Raw genomic sequence first — 12,656 nt, 5'->3', positions numbered from 1 at the left:
ATTTTTGATTTAACTTGGAAACAGTTTGCAGGGGTTCAGCCTGTGTTGCTTGAAAATCAAAATGGACCATGCACATAGGTGGCTGATGGAAGAGTTCATGGTGGCCCTTAGCGATTGACTCGCACTCCACCCTCCCCCTACCGTTTGCTAATTGATTAAAAATATGTATGTATTGCAAAGTTTATTTATCGATCGAGAGGAGAGCGAAAAGGATAGCGTCCCTAATTAAAACCGATCGGAGCTGTGAAAGTTTAATTAATTGGATGCATGTCACTTCATTTCCATGTTATGTTGCGCGCAGTGCTCTGTTTTCATAATTAACGTGTTGTGTCAGGATGGCGGGTGTCTCTCTAATTAACAGTCTGAGGGGAAAGTGATGTATGGGCCTGCAGAGCAGGCAGAGTGGGTGTAAAGAGAAGTCTCAGCCAGAACCCACAGTTTCTGTTCCCTGTGGTCTGTTTCTTGCCATTTAATCACCCTTTGTTCAGTTAATGAGGTTTTGGTGGATCTTCCCGGAGACTGCTCTTTGTGTGATTGTATCCCTGGTGTTTCTCCGTTGGAGGACAAAGGGGCTGGATGACACTTCCAGAGATAGCAGGTGGGGGAGAGTCCCTCTGTCCCCTCTCTGTCCTCTGAGCTGCCTCAACAGTCGCTGCTTTTGTTTCTCACAGGGCGATCAACACTTGCCCACTTGGCCAAGGCAAACTTTTACTGACTGTCTGCTCTGCGCAGACAACTGGTGTGTGGGTGGCTTTGAATCCAGCCTGCAGCTTCTTGCTAGACCCATGACCATTCGGAAATTCCTTAACTTCTCTGTGCCTCAGTTTATAAAATGGGAATATTTGGTAAATGTGTTGTGAGGATTAAATGAAACCCTGTAAATGGCACTCTTAGCACACAGTAGTATCAGCCTAGATTTACTGAACAGTCTTCTCCTTTTTCCTTTATCAGTTCAGTTCAGTCGCTGAGTTGTGTCCGACTCTTTGCTACCCCATGAACCGCAGCATGCCAGGCCTCCTGTCCGTCACCAACTCCCGCAGTTTACGTATTTGAATGGTCTGATTGTAGATTGTAACCTAAATGACTTTCACTCCACTGTTGTCTTCCTCAAATCCATTCTTTGCTTTGGCAACAGAATAATTTTTTCTAAAATGGAAAGTTGATTTGATTCTTTGCTCAGAGATTTAAAGGCCCCCTCTTGCTCAGACCATGTTTCAAGTCTATGGTATAAGAATTCTAGGCCTTGAACAAGCCAGCCTTCCCACCACTGCCCACCCAGCCCAACTACAAGTCTCCCTCACACCTGAGCACACCATGCTTTTTTCTCTTCTGCCCAGAAGGCTCCTTTTCTTTTTTTAGAAGACTCTTTTTTTTTTTTTTTGAAAAGCGAATATCCTACCATTTTTTTTCACGTTCAATTCAAATACTTTTTTGTTTTAAGTGACATATTTTTTGTTTGGAGTCTCTCTTCCCAAGCAGAGAGGACGTTCCTACAGGCTGGGGCTATGTCTTGGTCATCTTTGAGTTGTAGTGCCTTGTAAGAGTGTAGTGGAAAGAGGGCTTTTCCTGATTACTGCATGATGGATAGAAAACGTTTTCTCCATGTGGAATTACTATTTAATATCTACTTTCCCACAACACTGTTGGCTTCATTCCAGCAGGGAACATTTCTGTTTTGCTCGACGTTGCTCCTTGTTGCCTGGTGCATGGTAGGTGCTCAACAGATAAATAAGATTGGCCTGGTGCATAGACCTTATAGGTTTGTTGCATGGGCAAATTTTGGTGATGAATATAAAGGTTCTTCAAGTTCAAAGCTGACTGATAAATATAGCAAGATTATTTATAATAGAACAGTCAGTGCCATTGATGTTATTACCTGAAACATTTTATTAGTACTGGAAGGTGGATTCTTTCCTTTTAGGAGTAGATTTCCTGAATAGCAGTTGCCTCTGGGTCCTTCTGGACATTGTCATTGCAATGTGCGTAGACCAGAGGCTGCCCAACATAACCCTCAAAGAGGAGCCCCATAGCCTTTGCTCAGAAACACTGCATCTGAGCTGCTTGCAAATCTCATTCTATCCCTTAAAAAAAAAATCCTAACCCTCTGCTTTTCCTAATATGCTATTCTCCTGCCTCAGTGACATGTACAGTAAGTAATGCATTCTGGTAAGTTTAGAAAATAATTTTATTTCCAGGCACCTGTATAGAATCTAATCAATATTTATACTTACTCAAGGGTTTTTTTTTTTTTTTTTTTTTCCATTAAGAGAGGTAGAGAGGTTTTCTTCTTGGGACTGTTTGACCTTGTCTGAAACAGAAAGTCTTTTTTTCTAGTGTAAAACTGAAAAAAAAACAAAACTCAGCCACAAGGATTGTCACCATGCCTCTTCTCACTAATTAGGGAGTGCTTACAGGAAATCAGGCCCAATCACGTGTTCCAGTTTTGCTAGCTTTTCATGATTGAATAGAGTTCAGAAAACTGGATCATAGACTGGGCCTGCCATCTCAGGCCCAGTGTGGTGCCATTCTGTCAGCAATATTCACAGAACTGGGTGCTGGAGATGACAAAGATCCAAGGTGGTTAAAAATAGCTCCGGTATTGAAATGACTAGCTTGTTTCAGAGGCTCTCTTCCTCTGCACCAAAATGTAATATTAATCTTAAAAAAATCAGTCCCTGAACTATTTCCCCAGGTATATCTTGGATCAGATAGAAAATCAATGAGTGGGGGCCATGGGGACTTCAGGTGGGTGTGAGGCATGGCGGAGGGGGTTGGTAGTGGTGAAGACTCTGGGGGTCTGAGGGTCCTGTTTCTAGGCTGGTTGGCCATGTGATGTGGAAAAGTCACTCAGATTTTGAGGGCTTCAGTTTCCTGGTCAGTTGAATAAAAGGACTGGATGATGATTCCGGGGGAGTTGGCAGGTGGCCTGTCCACAGGAATAGTGATTGAATTCCTCCCATTTTCTGCCACTGGTCTGGGTGCTGGGGAAATACTCATGAAGGAGACTTGCTAGCCAAAGCATGAAGCAAGACTCAGATGTGCTCGGCCCTCGGTCCCAAAGAACAGCCTCCATGCCCATGTGAATGGCTCAGGCCAAAGCTGTCTTTTCCTGTGACCCTTTAGGCCTGTACGTGTACTGAGGCTGGGTCACCAGTTCAGACTCCCACCCCTCACGGCATCGGTTTCCTTTCCTGGTTCCCTTTCCTGCTGGCTGACTTTGGCCCATTGCAGAGCAGAAAAGAACTTCTGAAAACGTTGACTCAGAAGGGGAAGCGAGCAGCACACAGCTTTCTCTCTTCTCTGGGGCGCCCTGACCCCACTCATCTGCCAGCGACAGTGTTGGGTTCCCAGGGCCTAGGTGGGGGGAAGTTGAAACCAGTTCCACAGAAGCCCCTTTCAGGGCCATTGACGCTTCCTCCCTGAAGTTATAGAAAGAGGACGACCCCTCTAGCATTCCCTACAGGAGCTTATGTGCACTTCTGGAGTTTATGTGCTCTGCCCATGGATAAAGTGGAGGCGGCTGTTCTTACTAAAAAAAGTTCCTCTTTGCCTCACCAGGTGAGAAGTGTTAATGGCTCATTGTGTCTGTATAGACTGGAGCCCACCAGACCCCTCTGTTCACGGGATTTTCCAGGTGAGAATACTGGAGTGGCTTCCCATTTCCTTCTCCAGGAGATCTTCCTGACCCAGGGACTGAACCTGGGTCTCCTGCTTTGCAGGTAGATTCTTTACTGTTTGAGACACCAGAGAGAGAATAGCAATTAGGAAGGCTTCAAGACACATTAGAGCCAGAAATTTAAAAAGACACATTAGAGGGCAGGGGAGGAGGGACAGGGGATGGATGGTGTGTGCACACATGTGTGTGTGTGCCTGTGTACACATACACAGACACACACAGACACACACACACCTTCTGTTGTCCTAAGACAGTGGGTCTCAAACTCAAGCGAGCACCCAAATCACTTATAGGACTTTTTCAAATGTATTCATTGTTCCTGATTCAGTAGCTCTGGGTGAAGGCTAAGAATTTGCTAATACTTTCCAGGTGATGCTAATTCTGCTTTTCTCACCACTGTGCTAGGGAGGGTGGCTTAAAGAGAGAATGGTCTTAATGAGCACAATATTGGCTCAACCAACCTCTTCCTTAGAATATTAATAAGCCGAGACAAGAGCCCTGCATGTACTGAATGCAGAAGAAAGCTCTTTAGCAATGAGACTTTAGAATGATGTTTCTCAAGTGTAGCTGAAGACAACCCATCTTCATCAGAACAACCTAGGACCCTGCTGCTCAACGTGTGGTTCCCAGGCCAGTAGCCTGGGCACCTCCTGGGTATTGGTTAGAAATGCAGAATCTCAGGCCCAACTCCAGACCTACTAAACCAAAACCTACTTTAAATTTGTAGGCACATTATACATGGGGATGCATTGCTCTAAGGGTTTCTCAAATGTGTCTCTGGGGTGGGTATCATTGGGGGTGGGGGTGGGGAGGTGGGATATGCCATTTCTGTAATCCAGAATTGTTGCATGCTGTTGAAGCTGAAACTCCAGTACTTTGGCCATCTGATGCGAAGAACTGACTTATTTGAAAAGACCCTGATTCTGGGAAAGATTAAAGGAAGGAGCAGAAGGGGACAACAGAGGATGAGGTGGTTGGATGGCATCACTGACTCAATGGACATGAGTTTGAGTGAACTCTGGGAGTTGGTGATGGACAGGGAGGCCTGGCGTGCTGCAGTCCATGGGGTCGCAAACAGTCTGACACGACTGAGCGACTGAACTGAACTAAGCATAGCCTAGGCACTGGGGTGGGGACTTTGCCAGAGTCAACAGCTCAAGCCTTCACAGAGCTTGCTGCTGCTGCTGCTAAGTTGCTTCAGTCGTGTCCGACTCTGTGCGACCCCATAGACGGCAGCCCACCAGGCTCCACCGTCCCTCACAGAGCTTACGATCCTAGAAACAAAGCCTGCAGAAGGAAAGGTGGTTTCAGTGTGTCATCTGTCAATTTTGACAGTGTCTTTCTGAAGATCAGTATACAATGTCTTCTTTAGCATCTCTATGGCAGAGAAAGTATGGAAGGCTTGGGAATAGATCATGGCTGCAAGGGAGGAGCCAGGAGGGGAGCAGGTGGCTCAGATCAGGCTCCTGAAATGTGTAGCCCAACTAGAATTGCCCAGTATTGTATTTCTTGGGGTGTAGGGGGATGAGTGAAATGAGAAAATGTGCCAAGTCCAGCATCACTAATGGTATCTCTTCCAAAAGGCCCAGAACAGTTTTTTTTAATGGTTTATTAAGATATAATTTACATACCATTTACTCATTTAAAGTGTACAATTCAATTGTATTTAGTATATTGATAAAGTTATGCAACTCTCACTGTAATCTAAGTTTAGAACTTCTTTATCACCCTCAAAGAAACCCCATACCTACTGGCAGTCACTCCTCATCTCTTTCCTCCTCCTACTATAGGCAATTACTAATCTGCTTTCTGTCTCTACACATTTGCCTATTGTGTACATTCAGTATAAATGAAATCACATTATAGTGGTCTTTTGTAAGTGGCTTCTTTCACTTAGCGTATGTTTTCAAGGTTCATCCATGTTGTAGCATGTATCAGTGCTTTATTTCTTTTTATTGCCAAATTGTGTTCCATTATATGGATATGCCACATTTTGTTTGATCCACTCATCAGGAGATGAACATTTGTATTTTTACTGTTCAGCTATTGTGATAAAGCTGCTAGAAATAGTCATGTGAAAGTTTTTGTGTGGACCTATGTTTTCATTTCTCTTAGGCATATACCTACCTGGGAGTGGAATTGCTAGGTCATATGGTAAATGCCAGACTATTTTCCAAAGCGGCAGCCGCATTACATTCTCAGCAGTAATGTGTTGGCGTTCCAGTTACTCCACATCCTGGCCAACAATGGTCATAGTTACCCTCGTGGGTGTGGGTATCTCACTGTGGTTTTGATTAGCATCTTCCTAATAGCTTTTGATGTTTGAGCATCTTTTCATGTACTTATTGGCCATCTGTAAACGTTCTTTGAAAAAATACCTATTTAGATCCGTTGCCCATATTTTGCCCAGTGGGGGTTTTTTTTTTTTGGTGTTTCAGTTATCAGGTTGTAAGAACTCTTTGTGTACTCTAGATACAAGTCCTTTATCAGATATATGATTTGCATATATTTTCTCCAGTGTGTGGGTTGGTTTTTTTTTTTTTACTTTTTTGATGGTGTCCTTTGAAACACAGAAACTTTTAACTTTGATTACTGGGTTTTCTTTTTCTTCCCTATGCTTTCAGTATCATGTTTAAGAAGACTTTGCCTGACTCAAGGTTATGAAGATTTACTATCTTTTCTTCAAAGAGTTTTTCAACTGTAGATCTTATCTGAAGGTCTGTGATCCATTTTGAGTTAATTTTTGTATTTGGTGAGGAATGGATTCAGCTTCATTGTGTTTCATGTGGACATCCAGTTGGAAAAGACACCACATATTTGGTGTCAAGAAAAAAAGCCCTCAGCTGGATCCCTAGACAGTTGTTAGCAGAAACAAGGTTAGTGGAGGCTGAGGATCAAAAAGCACATCGCCACTGCGTTCTTCCTCCCTGGTTGGTTTCAGATCTGCCTCTTCTTGTAGACGGATGAGTTTGATAGGCCACTACCCTCCTTCCAGTTTGGGTCACAACAGTTGAGCTGGGAAGTGGTTTTAGAGTTTGATATAGAGAATAGAAGTTAAAATCTACAGTTGGCTGAGATGTAAATGGACGTAACTTTTATTTCAGATAGTTTGTCACTTTGTAGTACCTTAAAAATGTACATATCCTTTGACCTAGTAGTCTTAAAATTGAGGAATATTTTCCTAGGGGTTTGATCTGGTATGTAGATCCATTTTTAAGTAAACATTATCTATTGAACATTATTTATGTTAGTGAAAACTGACCACCAAAAAAGTCCAACACTGTGGGATTGATTAAATAAAATTCAGGATAACTTTTGGATGGAATGATATGTTATCACTGAACATTATTAGGAATTTAAGTCCATGGGCAAATAATATATTTGCATACATGTATGTATTAACAGTATATTAATGCTATTCATTTAGAATATCATCCAAATTAGGGGCTTCCCAGGTATCTCAGTGGTAAAGAATCTGCCTGCCAATGCAGGAGATGCAGGTTTGATCCATGGGTCGAGAAGATCCCCCGGAGAAGGAAATGGCAACCCACTCTAGTATTCTTGCCTGGAGAATCCCATGGACAGAGCTACAGTCCCTGGGGTCGCAAAAGAGTCACACAATACACATCATCCAAATTATATCAACCAAGCTTTATTAAGATTGGAAACACATATACCAATAGAACAGTGTTACCTTGGTAGTAGCGTAATTGGTGTTTGGATTCTTTTTCTTATGTTTCATCCTTTATTTCTGGATACTTTTATAAATAATGATGCTGTCACTGTGTCTAGTCTCCAGAGTAAGATCCAGGGGGGGCAAGAAATAGAGTTCTTTTATAATCAGGAAAAATGTTAATGAGACCATTCCTCAGCAGTGCCTTCCACATCAGTTGAATTTGACTGTGGTCCTTGTAGCTGTGGGGAGAGTCAAGGGAATGAGAGTTTACGGGCTGCGTTGATTTTGCTCTCCGCTTCTCTCTTTCTTGTCACCTGGAACCCACTGAGGGACCCTTCTGCCCTGTGCAGTGAGCCCTCTTAGGAAGCACTGGTGGGAGGTACAAATCAAAGGCTGGGATGGTGGGACAGGGCCTCCCGCTCCTGTGGAGGAGTGCCTTGGAACCAGGAACTCCCCTGGATTAGCTCTGTGTGAGTGAAAGGCACCCTGTGTCCCTCAAATCTGGGAAGTGTAAACTTTTATCAGTTGGGCACTTGAATTTAAATCACTGCTGAGAACAGTGGGGCCTGAGAGATTTTTCCGAGGTCAGTACATGCAGCCTCCAGCTTCTTTGAAAGTCTGCACTCTTCTAAGGCCAGGCCTAATAGTAGAGGGTGAACTTAGAGAAACGTCTCTTGATCTTCTTTTTCCCCTGCCTTCTCTCAGTGAATGCTCAGGGCTTCTGTCTTTGGGATCCTACTGTACTCCCTCGCCCTGTTGTTCCTTTATTTCTTTGAATCTGATGGCTTCAGTGGTACCCCCAGGCCCTGTGTCTGTGCCTCCTCTCAAACTTACTTATCCAGGGTCCTACACCTCCAGCAGCTCAGATCTGTGCTAATCTGGCAAACTTCACTGCAGTTCTGGGAAAACTGGCATTGAGACTCTACCCCTTTCTGAATAGTGCTTGAATTTGTGTTGAGCTTGTGACCTAATGACTAATGACACAGAAGGACCCCAAGAGCCCTTTTCTAGGTTTTTCACGGCAATCCTGCTTAACCTATTGTAAGGATGGTGTGCTCATTTCCCCATGAAACCAGTCCTGTCTGTGAGATTCCAGGCTCTTCTCTTGGACATTTCTTCTTTCATCGTTCAGGAGTACTGTCTTTTTTTGCCCTTTCACTTTTTAAAGTAGGTAATATTTTTGAGTAGGTCCAACTTTAAAACTTACAAGTTTATAGGGTAAGAGTCTCTGGCCCAACTCTGTTCCCCATCTGCCCAGTTCACTCTGTCCTCATCAAAGGAGATAGAGGGCTAGAGCCAGCTTTTCCAGATGGCAGCCAGCTTTTCCAGGGTCTCAACTCCGTTTTCCTCCACTGATTGGAGAGACGGTCATAGTGTCCCATATACATTTGGATCTATTTCCGGACTTTGTATTCTGTTTCGCTGTCTGTTTATATGCCAGCAGCCCTGAGAACTGACGGCTGGCAGCAGTCCTCACCTTGCTCTAGACTTCTGTTTTTCTCCTCTTTTCAGACTTCACTGCCAATGTTTCCCAAAAACTGGGTTTGCCTCTTTGTGGGTAGAAGCCAATAGACACCAAAAATGGGGAGAAGGAAGGCTTTATTATTGCTTACTACAAGTTAAGAGAACATCAGAGAGCTTCCCCAAAGCAGTGTCTCCCTGAATTAGAAGTTTTAAGCTAGGGGTACATACATATTCATGAAGGGACTGGAGCAGAGGAAAATTCAGCATAGAACTGGGGCAAAGGTTGGCTGAGTCCAAACTTCAGTTGATTGAATTAAGGAATGTCCGTTCAGTTCAGTCACTCAGTCATGTCCGACTCTTTGTGACCCCACAGACTGAAGCATGCCAGGCTTCCCTGTCCATCACCAATTCCCAGAGCTTACTCAAACTCATGTCCATTGAGTTGGCGATCCCATCCAACCATCTCATCCTCTGTCATCCCCTTCTCCTTCTGCCTTTGATCTTTCCCATCATCAGGGTCTTTTCCAATGAGTCATTTCTTTGTATCAGGTGGCCAAAGTATTGGAGCTTCAGCATAAGTCCTTTCAATGAATATTCAGGACTGATTTTCTTTAGGATTGACTGATTTGATGTCCTTGTAGGCTAAGGGACTCTCAAGAGTCTTCTCCAACACCACAGTTCAAAAGCATCGATTCTTTGGCGCTCAGTTTTCTTTATGGTCCAACTCTCACATCCATACATGACTACTGGAAAAACCATAACTTTGACTAGGTGGACCTTTGCTGGCAAAGTAATGTCTCTGCTTTTTAATATGCTTTCTAGGTTGGTCATAGCTTTTGTTCCAAGGAGCCAGTGTCTTTTAATTTCATAGCTGTAGTCACCATCTGCAGTGATTTTGGAGTCCCCCAGAATAAAGTCTGTGACTGTTTCTATTGTTTCCCCATCTATTTGCCATGAAGGGACAGGATCAGATGCCATGATTTTAGTTTTCTGAATGTTGAGTTTTAAGCCAAATTTTTCACTCTTTTTTCACTTTCATCAAGAGACTCTTTAGTTCTTCATTTTCTGCCATAAGAGTGGTGTTATCTGCATATCTAAGGTTATTGATATTTCTCCTGGCAATCTTGATTCTAGCTTGTACTTCTTCCAGCCCAGCTTTTCTCATGATGTACTCTGCATATAAGTTAAATAAGCAGAGTGACAATATACAGCCTTGATGTACTCCTTTTCCTATTTGGAACCAGTCTGTTGTTCCATGTCCAGTTCTAACTGTTGCTTCTTGACCTGCATACAGATTTCTCAGAAGGTAAGTCAGGTAGTCTGGTATTCCCATCTCTTTAAGAATTTCCCACACTTTGTTTTGATCCACACAGTCAAAGGCTTTGGCATAGTCAATAAAGCAGAAGTAGATGTTTTTCTGGAACTCTCTTGCTTTTTCAATGGTTCAAGGGATGTTGGCAATTTGATCTCTGGTGAGGTCAGGAAGCAACAGTTAGAACTGGACATGGAACAACAGACTAGTTCCAAATAGGAAAAGAGGTACCTCAGGGCTGTATATTGTCACCCTGCTGATTTAACCTGTATGCAGAGTACATCATGAGAAATGCTGCCGGGAGAAATATCAGTAACCTCAGATATGCAGATGACACCACCATTATGGCAGAAAGTAAAGAGGAGCTAAAAAGCCTCTTGCTGAAAGTGAAAGAAGAGAGTGAAAAAGTTGGATTAAAGCTCAATATTCAGAAAACTAAGATCATGGCATCTGGTCCCATCACTTCATGGGAAATAGATGGGGAACAGTGGAAACAGTGGCTGACTTTATTTTTTTGGGCTCCAAAATCACTGCAGATGGTGATTGCAGCCATGAAATTAAAAGACACTTACTCCTTGGAAGGAAAGTTATGACCAACCTATATAGCATATTAAAAAGCAGAGACAATACTTTGCCAACAAAGCCCATCTAGTCAAGGCTATGGTATTTCCAGTGGTCATGTATGGATGTGCAAGTTGGTCTGTGAAGAAAGCTGAGCGCTGAAAAATTGACGCTTTTGAACTGTGGTGTTTTAGAAGACTCTTGAGAGTCCCTTGGACTGCAAGGAGGTCCAACCAGTCCATCCTAAAGGAGATCAGTCCTGGGTGTTCATTGGAAGGACTGATGCTAAAGCTGAAACTCCAATAGTTTGGCCACCTCATGAGAAGAGTTGACTCATTGGAAAAGACCCTGATGCTGGGAGGGATTGGGGGCGGGAATAGAAGGGGTTGACAGAGGATGAGATGGTTGGATGGCATCACTGACTCAATGGACATGAGTTTGAGTGAACTCCGGGAATTGGTGATGGACAGGGAGGCCTGGTGTGCTGTGATTCATGGGGTCGCCAAGAGTGGGATACGACTGAGTGACTGAACTGAACTGAACTGAGGAGGGTAATCATCAGCATTCTGTCCTCTGCCTGGGTGGGGCCTTAGTCCCTGAAGAACTCTAAGATGTATTATTATGTGTATCCCTTGAGGAACCAGGACCCTACCCCGAGACTGTACTATTGTTTCTTGACTGTTCCTTCCTTGTTTCTTCATTCCTTAAGATCATGAATTACTGAGATCTGTTTAAGGGCAAGCATTTGTAGCTAGGCTTAGATCACAGATGGCTTTGGCCCCAAATGGTTCTTTTATGTCAAACAAGCCATTCCTGGGTCTCTTTCTTTGGGGACCCCCTACCATATCTGCTGTCTAGGTTGTCATAGCTTTTCTTCCAAGGATCAAGTGTCTTTTAATTTCATGGCTGCAGTCAGCATCTGCAGTGATTTTGTCTGTGACCAACCTAGACAGCATATTAAAAAGCAGAGACATTACTTTGCCAACAAAGGTCTACCTAGTAAAAGCTATGGTTTTTCTAGTAGTCATGTATGGATGTGAGAGTTGGACTATAAAGAAAGCTGAGCACTAAAGAATTGATGCTTTTGAACTGTGGTGTTGGAGAAGGTTCTTGAGAGTCCCTTGGACTGCAAAGAGATCAGACCAGTTAATCCTAAAGGAAATCAGTCCTGAATAAAATGGAAGGACTGATGCTGAAGCTGAAACTCCAATACTTTGGCCACCTGCTGCAAAGAACTGACTCATTGGAAAAGACCCTGATGCTGGGAAAGATCAAAGGCAGAAGGAGAAGGGGATGACAGAGCATGAGATGGTTGGATGGTATCACTGACTCGATGAACATGAGTTTGAGAAAGCTCTGGGAGTTGGTGATAGACTGGGAAGCCTGGCATGCTGCAGTCAATGGGGTCGTAAAGAGTTAGACACAACTGAGCAACTGAACTGAACTGACCATATATGCTGGTATAAATAATATTCCTCACAGTGATGTGTGTGGTACCCACTATTACCCCCATTTTATGGATTAGAAAATGAGGAACAGGAAGATGAAGTAGTTCACTCAAGGCACACAGCTGGCATGTGGATCAGCAATAGGAATCCTGAGATAGATATCTAACATGTCATCTATTTTTTTTTTCAGAATATGATGATGATAATGAATACTGGTAACTACAATTAATTGAGTATCTGCTAGGCATTGTATTCAGTGCTTTGAGTACCTGGTATATAGTATCTAATTTAACTTACTCTCCATAATAACCCTGGAAGTGGCTATGATCATCAGATTTGTCCACATGGGAAACTGAGGCTCAGAGAGGGTTAATTTAAATTGGTAAAGGCCCAGGGGCTCTGTGTTTCTCCAAAAACCATGCTCTTTACAATTACACTTTACTGATCCTCCATTTTCATGATCTTGATCAAATATGCTTCCATATTCCTTTGACCTCACCTTCTTTGTCAGTCACCAGG

General features: G+C 43.3%; 1 long non-coding RNA gene across 2 annotated transcripts in view; it reads left to right on the top strand.

The window, feature by feature from the left end:
- Nucleotides 1–12,656, top strand: part of LOC133260573 (uncharacterized) — a 306,515-nt gene that overhangs the window by 173,509 nt on the left and 120,350 nt on the right. For both annotated transcript variants that reach the window (XR_009740868.1, XR_009740872.1), the window contains exon 7: nt 3,559–3,634. This is a non-coding gene — a long non-coding RNA (uncharacterized LOC133260573). The remainder of the gene's footprint in view (nt 1–3,558; nt 3,635–12,656) is intronic.

This window comes from Bos javanicus, chromosome 2, assembly GCF_032452875.1.
Source record: "Bos javanicus breed banteng chromosome 2, ARS-OSU_banteng_1.0, whole genome shotgun sequence".
Taxonomy (NCBI): Eukaryota; Metazoa; Chordata; class Mammalia; order Artiodactyla; family Bovidae; genus Bos; species Bos javanicus.
This window is presented reverse-complemented; position numbering and strand designations above follow the sequence as displayed.